A 9079-nucleotide genomic window follows, 5' to 3' on the forward strand; every position below is an offset into this window, starting at 1 on the left:
CTGGGTGTACGCAGGACTTATCGGTAGGAGGAGAGCGGGGGGCTAGCATTTCATAGCTACTAGTTGCCGCCGGGTGGGTCTACGTTAGAGTTTACTCATCTCTGACAAACCGGATAAGCCGGGGCGTTGCGGTTGCTGTTGCATGGTGCTTACAGCCCCCTGTACGTCCTCCAGCTGGTGAAGGTACAAAGCGCACGGTCTGTCAACATAAGGAGTGTAGGGCAGAGGCGTGCGAATCATGCCAGGGCAAAGGGGAGGTAAAAGGGGGTCTAGCATGGAGGCGATGATGCAGGCCATGATGCGTGAAATGGCTCAAATTAACAAAAAGTTGGGGAAGGTTGACGAACTAGAGGCCCACATGAATGATAGATTCGCTGACCCCCCGGGCCCATCAGGTAGGCCAGTGCGGGAGAGAACAGCTCCTTTGCCAAGGGGGGATTTCGTTACCCCACCGAGGAAATCCAGGGCTAAAAAGCCGAGGTTCAGTGCCCCAGCCCCGGTGCCTTTAGCACCAGTCCCTACTGTGCCAGTACCCGCGATACCAGTTCCACTAGCACCGCTGCCAGCGATCCCAGCGCCGATGGCACCGGTGCTTCCTGCTGCTCCGGCCCCTCCTGCAGCACCTACCCCGCCTGCACCTGGGGGACCGGTACCAGTCCCGGGTGGGCCACCGTCACCGGCCCCATTGCCTAATATGCCTGGTCCCTCTGATGTTCCTCCTGGGGTCCCAAATGTGCCAGCTGGTAATCCGGACCCAGTCCCGGTTGAGTTGGAGTCTCAGATAGCGGCATTATTGCCATGGCTGCATAAAGGGGGTGTGTGTCTTCCCTCATCCGACCATGCGGCAGAAGCAGTTAAACTGGTAGAGAAGATTAAGGCTGCAACAGCGGCTGATAGTACTGTGGTGCCCGTATCTTCTTCACTTGCAGGTTCCAGTCCAGCCCAGCCAAAAGGAGATAGTGTGCCACCAGCACAGGTGCCCGTAAATGGTAAGGAGGTGGCGCTGCCCCTTTTGGGGGACGGCATAGTGCCATCCAGGAGTGAAAACTTGGGGCAACATGTGTCTCAGGCAGTGAAAGAAATGATTTGGGCGGGAAAGTATGTATACATTTATTCCTTGTTGTTAGACAATAGGGAGATGGAACAGGCTAAGTTATTGAAGGAATGGATGCATCCAAGTGAATGGAGGGCACAGTGCTCCAGGTTCAAGGTAGAGGAGACTTTGAAGAATTGGATCAGGGCGTTTGCCGTCCTTTCCGCGATTACGGCCGAACGGCCCCCAAATGTCCAGGCAGCTATGTCTTGCTACATGAGTAGGATTGTGGGGTGGAGCGATCAGTATACTGGCGATGCCTGGAAGGAGTATGATATTAATTTCAGGAAGGCCAAAGAGTTTGATGCATCATTAGCGTGGGACAGGGTGGATTCCTTGTCATGGCACAAGCAGTTCTCAGGGGACACGGCCCCTACACAGTCTACCAGTGCTGTCAAGGTGTTCTCCGCCAGGCCCCAACAACCCTTTCGGTCACACCAGGGGAATGAGGTCCCCGGGAAGAATAAGGGGGGGGGTCAGAGAGAAAGGGGGTGTGTTGGGACTTTAATAAGCGCTCCTGCTCAAGGCCCCAGGGCACCTGTAGATTTAAACATGCGTGTGCAATCTGTGGTCACCCGTCCCACCCCGAGACAACGTGTAGGAACAAGCAAGGTAGCCACGGTCACAGGGGAAGGGGGAAGCCTGAGTAATTCAGTCCAGCTGGCCCCTCCAACGCCAATAGACGTTTTTGCAATGATCCCTTGGTTGAATAGATACCCTGATCGCACAGCGGCCACCCTACTGCAGGAAGGTTTTTCCCAAGGTTTTAGGATCCCAGCGATGGGTTACACAGGTAGCCCACACTGCAAAAATCAACTTTCAGTAACACAGAATCCAGAGGTGGTGGCCGCTAAGATTTCCAAAGAATTGTCCCTAGGCAGAATAGCAGGCCCCTTTCAGGAGGTGCCCGTTCCCAATTTTGTGTGTTCTCCTCTGGGAGTAGTACCCAAGAAGGAGAGAGGCCAATTTAGACTGATCCACAACCTGTCGGCCCCGAGGGGGACATCCTTGAATGATGCGATTGATGAGGGGATTTGTAGTGTCAAGTATGCCTCATTTGATCAGGCGGTTGATTTACTGCGTGCTCTGGGTACAGGTGCATTAATGGCGAAGTCTGACATAGAATCTGCTTTCCGCCTTCTCCCAGTACACCCGTTGGACCCCCACCTCTTAAGTTTCACTTTTGAGGGCAAGTTCTACATGGACAAATGCATGCCTATGGGCTGCTCCATATCATGTGCATACTTTGAGACATTTAGCTCATTCCTAGAATGGGCTATGAGGCAGGTCACTGGCCACCAACAGGTCATGCATTACTTGGATGACTTCCTTTTCTTAGGTGCGGCGGACTCTCAGGAGTGTGCTTGGGCATTGCAGGAATTTTGCGTGCTCATGCGTGCTTTTGGGGTCCCGCTGGCACCGGGGAAGATGGTTGGGCCAGCCACCTGCCTGGAATTCCTCGGCATCGAAATTGACTCCGTTGAGGGATGCTTCAGGTTGCCCAAGGACAAGGTGTCTAAGTTTAGGGCGGCTCTGCGCCAATGCCTATGTAAAAACAAGGTTTCCTTGCAGCAGCTGCAGGAAGTAGTCGGGCAGTTGAACTTTGCCCTACGGGTCATCGCTATGGCCCGCCCGTTCTCACGCTCCATTGCCCAGGCTATGAAGGGATTGCGGGAGAAGCATCACCGCACTAGGCTGTCATCTGAGGTACGCCAGGATATGCATATATGGATGGCATTCCTGGAGGACTTTAATGGCAGGGTAGTGTGGTCAGGTCCTCCTGCTACATCAGCAGAGTTAGGCCTGTGGACTGATGCGGCTGGGAGTGTGGGCTTTGGTGCCATCCTTGGGAACAAATGGGTCGCCCAGCGGTGGCCAGAAGAATGGAGAGCACGGGGTCTGACAACCAACATTGGCTTCCTGGAACTTTTTCCAATATGGGTGGCATTGAAGGTCTGGCCAGAACACCTATGTAACCAGTCAGTGGTGTTCTGGTCGGATAACATGACAGTGGTGGAATGTATAAACCAACAAGGGGCTCGCTGTCTGTTTATACTACGCCTGATAAAAGAGAGTGTGCTGCAATGCTTAAAGTGGAATGTAGTTTTCAGAGCCAAGCATGTCCCTGGCATCCTCAACAATGCAGCCGATTCCCTTTCTCGTTTTAAAATGCAGGTCTTCAGGGAACATCTTCCTGCAGCAGACCCCTCGCCAACACACTTCCCGGCAGTCCTTTGGCAGATTGGTGCCCCAGATTACAGGACCTCGTGGTTGCTAGCTTAGCCCCCAGGACCAGGACAGCATACGAAGGGGCGTTTTTGTCTTACTGTAATTTCTTGGGTCAGGAATGGGCAGTTAAGTGGGCACAGGAGGCCAGTTTTGAGGCCTATTTAGAATGGATGCACAAGGAAGGACGCACAGTGGCAGCGGCAAGCAGGCATAGGGCAGCGGTCTCTTTCTTTGCACAGACTAAGGGCATGCGAGATCCCACGAATACCTTTATAGTGCGCAAGGCTCTAAGGGGATGGCGCCGGCTGCAGGGATACTCTGTAGATACGAGAAGACCCATTGGATTGGCCCGGTTGGCAGCACTACTGGAGGCATTGCACCAGGTCTGTAGCTCACAGTGGGAGATCCTCTTGTTCAAAGCTGCATTTTCCCTGGCCTTTTACGGGGCCTTAAGGATTAGCGAACTGGTGGCAGGATCAAAAGAGGATAAACTGGGTGGCCTACAGTGGTCTAGTGTTACCATCAGAGGGGATACTATGTGGGTGACAATTCAGAGGTCCAAAACAGATCAAGAATCTCGGGGTTACACCATAGTGCTCCACCGGGCCCGGGTCAACCCTTGCTGCCCGGTCTCCCACGTGGAGATTTTCCACGGACAGCGGGGGGGCACGGCGGGGGGTGCACTGTTGTGTCACGCTGACGGGACACCATTAACTAGGTACCAGTTTAGGAGAGTCCTTGAGTTAACAGTCAGACAGGCAGGGTTAGATCCTAGAGAATTTGGCACCCACTCCTTTAGGATAGGGGCAGCAACTGAAGCGGCATTGAGGGGTCTCTCAGCTGAGAATGTGAAGAGTATCGGGAGATGGACATCTGAGTGTTATAAACGTTATATACGAATTGACATGTTGTAACAACTTGGTGCTCACGCTTAGTATGTTTTGGTTTTCAGTTTCTCAAACCTGTGACGCGGGGGAGGAACTCGCCGCCGGGCGTCAGCGATCAGCACCATCACAGCATGAGCAACATGATGAACAAGGACAAAGGTTATCTGGATTGTGGGGCACTCTTACGTGAGGCGTGCTGAACGTGTTTTTCTTTCAGGAGACCGTGAGGAAAGGGCGGCGCGTAAGGGGCTGGCTATCTCATTCTTTGGGAGAGGGGGTCTGTGCCTCAGCCAGTTTAAGGGTTTTTTCCAGGGACTTTTAGCTCAGCAGCCCGCCACCCCGTCGGTGGTGATACTCCATGTAGGGGAGAATGACCTGGCAAAACTAGGGAGGCGCATTCTGATTGAAGAGATCATCTCCACTGCAGGGTGGGTGGCCAAGACTTGCCCGGGTTGCACAGTAGTGTGGTCTCAACTTATTCCTCGTTGGCAGTGGCGAGGGGGGGACTCGGTCAGGGCATTGAATCACTCGGTAAAGAGGATCAACACTCAGTTGGAGAAACTATTTCAAGCCCCCCGGTTGCAGACTATTCCACATGGGTGTATCTGGGGTGAAAGGCTTTACCTGAAGGATGGGGTTCATTTAACCGAGGCAGGGAACGTCCTCTGGTCTAATAATCTCTGGGCCTGGTTGGAGGGTTTTGCTGGGTAAACACACTCCTGGGTGAATTCTTGAATAGGGGGAGGCCAGATCGTCTGTTAACAATGCTGGTCTGTGGCGGTAAGGTCATGACCGGTGAGCAGCTATTTTAAGGTCTGAGGGGGCGGGCATCATCCCATGGAGGTTTCCGCCCAAGGGGAGGGGCCCCTGGCACCTCCTAGAACTTCAGGGGCAAGGTAATTGCTGTTTCAAAGGGGCGCGGGTTGGAGTAGTCACGCTTTCCTTAGGCTGGTAGCCACCCCGCGCGCGCATACTCATGACGTCACCGGATGGCGCAGAGTAAGGGCCCTCCTTTAGTGGGTAAATGGAGTTCACGGCGTGGACTGGGTAATTACCAGGCCCGGCTGCGCATGCGCACATCTCTAGGTGAGGCGCAGCTAGTAATTGAGTTCACGGCGTGGACTGGGTAATTACCAGGCCCGGCTGCGCATGCGCACATCTCTAGGTGAGGCGCAGCTAGTAGGACCTGACACCGGTTAGCGACCTTGCCATATGGCCAGAAATGTAGTATACAAAAATCTAGATGAGGATGTTAGATTCGGTTAGGAAACAACCTGTATTAGAGTCTCTGTTAAGGTTAGTCTCTCAAGCTTGTTGACAATATTGTATCTAATGTCCTGCTGATTTTTGTATAAATTGTTTATCATGCTATTACATTTTTTTATTTTATATCTTAATAAATACGGCCGGGGGGTTTCGCGACCCCCCCGCCTTCCAAAGATAACCATGTTTCATGTTCATGTGTCCGGGAGTTGGTGTGGTCATTTGGGAGGGGGCGGCAGCCAGTCGCTGACCATGTGAAAAGGGGGGGCTCTTGGCCCCCCCGCCCGCATGGCGGCGCGGCGATCGTCCCCCTCCTCAGTGCTTCTCGGTGGTGGGGCGTGCCCTTCCGGGCGCGCCTCACCACCGATTGGTTTGCGCCCTCCCTGACCCGGATGTCATTTTAGGACTTCCGGGTCAGGGGGGGCGGGCTGCAGGAGGGGCTGGGTGGGGGCGTGTCCGCCCTCACCTGGCCCCTTGTGAATAAAGAAGCGGGGAGCGCCCAGGAGACCCTCTTGTTCTCTGGACGCTCCCCCACAGAGTGTCGTGCCCCGCGCTCGGGGCTTCTTGTTTTCCCACCCACCATCCCTGGAACTACATGGTCGATACTGTACTAGTTCGATGTATATATAATTTGCTGGGTTATTGTTAGTACAATTCCTTGTTTTAGCGAGCTTTATGTGATGAAAGTATTGTTTGATACTGTTTTCTTTTAGGAATTTTTTCCCCCGTTTAGTGAAATATGCTATAATATGTTTTGTTGTGGTGTTTATGTTAGGACCTTTTTTCCTTTGTAGCGATACGTTGACTTTTAATGTGATTTAGTTAGAGTAGTTGTCCTTTAGCGTTTTTTCCCATAGGTCGTCGTATTTATTAGGTTTGGGGCATGCGGTAAGGTCATGACCGGTGAGCAGCTATTTTAAGGTCTGAGGGGACGGGCATCATCCCGTGGAGGTTCCCGCCCAAGGGGAGGGGCCCCTGGCACCTCCTAGAACTTCAGGGGCAAGGTAATTGCTGTTTCAAAGGGGCGCAGGTTGGAGTAGTCACGCTTTCCTTAGGCTGGTAGCCACCCCGCGCGCGCATACTCATGACGTCACCGGATGGCGCAGAGTAAGGGCCCTCCTTTAGTGGGTAAATGGAGTTCACGGCGTGGACCGGGTAATTACCAGGCCCGGCTGCGCATGCGCACATCTCTAGGTGAGGCGCAGCTAGTAATTGAGTTCACGGCGTGGACCGGGTAATTACCAGGCCCGGCTGCGCATGCGCACATCTCTAGGTGAGACGCAGCTAGTAGGACCTGACACCGGTTAGCGACCTTGCCATATGGCCAGAAATGTAGTATACAAAAATCTAGATGAGGATGTTAGATTCGGTTAGGAAACAACCTGTATTAGAGTCTCTGTTAAGGTTAGTCTCTCAAGCTTGTTGACAATATTGTATCCAATGTCCTGCTGATTTTTGTATAAATTGTTTATCATGCTATTAAATTTTTTTTATTTTATATCTTAATAAATACGGCCGGGGGGTTTTGCGACCCCCCGCCTTCCAAAGATAACCATGTTTCATGTTCATGTGTCCGGGAGTTGGTGTGGTCATTTGGGAGGGGGGCGGCAGCCAGTCGCTGACCATGCACAGTAAGAGTATTACTGTAATCGGTAGGAAGGAAGTAGTATTGACTACATAATGGGCCTTACCTGTGGACTTGCCAATCATATCAATATCCTGACTGCCAGCTGTCGGGGCGGGTGAGCAGCGCGCAAGCCATTATGGATTGAGGCACCACTGTGTGTCTGAATGTCGATTGCTGAATCTGGCATTCACAGGTGAACTCTACATATTGGCGCTGAGCCGCTGGGAGTGAGGCGTACTGTGATGCAGCAAGAGGGGACACTACCACTTTAACACAAGAGGAGGGGTCAAGATCATGCTCCAATGGGAGTGGACATTGCTATATTTGAAAAAATCCCCGTTGCCATGCTCCTCTCAGTGAAACCGGCATTGGGAAAGGCCAACACATCTACCGTAGCGTTTCATGTTTACCGAGTATGCTGTATGATCATCTTGGCTCATTAAAGTCTACACTATAATCGACCCGTGCTGTGTCAGAGCCATTCTTTGGAAGAATGGAGTGTTGGAGATGACACATATATATGGCGTGCACACATGCATCAAGTCCGTGCCTTTGATTAAGAGGTTTAACACTTCGAAACGCGTCAGGCTGAACGGACGCTTTGAACTGCTGAAGTGATTGGAGTGCTGTGTACTACTCATACCAATAAAGGTTTTTACCTATGGTGGCATCGGAGTGCTTCCCAAGCAAGGGCAACTTTTTGTAGCAGTGATATATATATATATATATATATATCCAAAGAACCACTTCACCTCAAAGGAAAGCGCGGAGGCCAGAGGGGGAGTCTTTGAAGAAACTTTATTGCCAAGCTGTGCAGGTAGGTGACGGCAAATGCATTTCGGCTCATTCTGCCTTCCTCAGCGCCCTGCACCCACCAGAGTCTGAATAAACGCCAGCTCCTGTGCTCCGCCTAATGTAGTGGTGATGTTACTGGTACTCCTCCGCCAAGAATTGTCCGCTCACCTATTGGAGGCCACCCGTCATGTAGCAGACTCCATTCCCCAGAATGCATCATGGATATGCAACCGGGTGGGTGGTGTGGGGAGCAGAGATGAATGCTGCTGGTTCCAGCGACTTGAGCACTGCTGGTTAAACTCTTGTCCTCACTGCCCAGGTCCAAAGTCCCTCCTCAGGTCCCCTCGGGCTGTGACGGCTGTAAGGTAGTGAGACAAGTAATGCAGGGGATACCATGAGGCTCACAGCTCCCTAACGGAGGTAAAATACCCCCTGCCGCATGTGTCCCACTGTGCTCACGGCAGACACCGGAACTCTTGATTCCTCAAGCGAAAGAAGCACTGCAAGCAGCGTGTTGCCAGTTCTGTCCGGGTCTTTTCATGTCACAGGGCCTTCCATACTGCGCTTCTGGCATCGAGCAGAAAATATTCAAAGAACCACTTCACCACAAAGGAAAGAGCGGAGGCCAGAGGGGGAGTCTTGGAAGAAACTTTATTGGTGTGCAGGTAGGTGGCGGCGAATGCATTTAGGCTCATTCTGCCTTCCTCAGCGCCCTGCACCCACCAGAGTCTGAATAAACGCCAGCTCCTGTGCCTCGCCTAATGTAGTGGTGATGCCACTGGTACTCCTCCCCCAAGAATTGTCCTCTCACCTATTGGAGGCCGCCCATCATGTAGCAGACTCCATTCCCCAGAATGCATCATGGATATGCAACCGGGTGGGTGGTGTGGGGAGCGGAGATGAATGCTGCTGGTTTCAGCGACTTGAGCACTGCTGGTTAAACTCTTGTCCTCACTGCCCAGGTCCAAAGCCCATCCTCAGGTCCACTCGGGCTGTGACGACCGTAAGGTAGCGAGACAAGTAATGCGGGGGATACCATGAGGCTCACAGCTCCCTAACGGAGGTAAAAGACCCCCTGCCACATGTGTTCCACTCTGCTCGCGGCAGACACCGGAACTCTTGATTCCTCAAGCGAAAGAAGCACTGCAAGCAGCATGTTGCCAGTTCTGTCCGGGTCTTTTCATG

At 52.6% G+C, this 9079-nt stretch overlaps 1 pseudogene; it reads left to right on the forward strand.

The window, feature by feature from the left end:
- The first annotated feature begins 274 nt into the window (after positions 1–274).
- Positions 275–1743, forward strand: LOC147679993 (uncharacterized; annotated as a pseudogene).
- The last annotated feature ends 7336 nt before the right edge of the window (positions 1744–9079 follow it).

The sequence above is a fragment of the Lissotriton vulgaris genome, chromosome 11, assembly GCF_964263255.1.
Source record: "Lissotriton vulgaris chromosome 11, aLisVul1.2, whole genome shotgun sequence".
NCBI lineage: Eukaryota > Metazoa > Chordata > Amphibia > Caudata > Salamandridae > Lissotriton > Lissotriton vulgaris.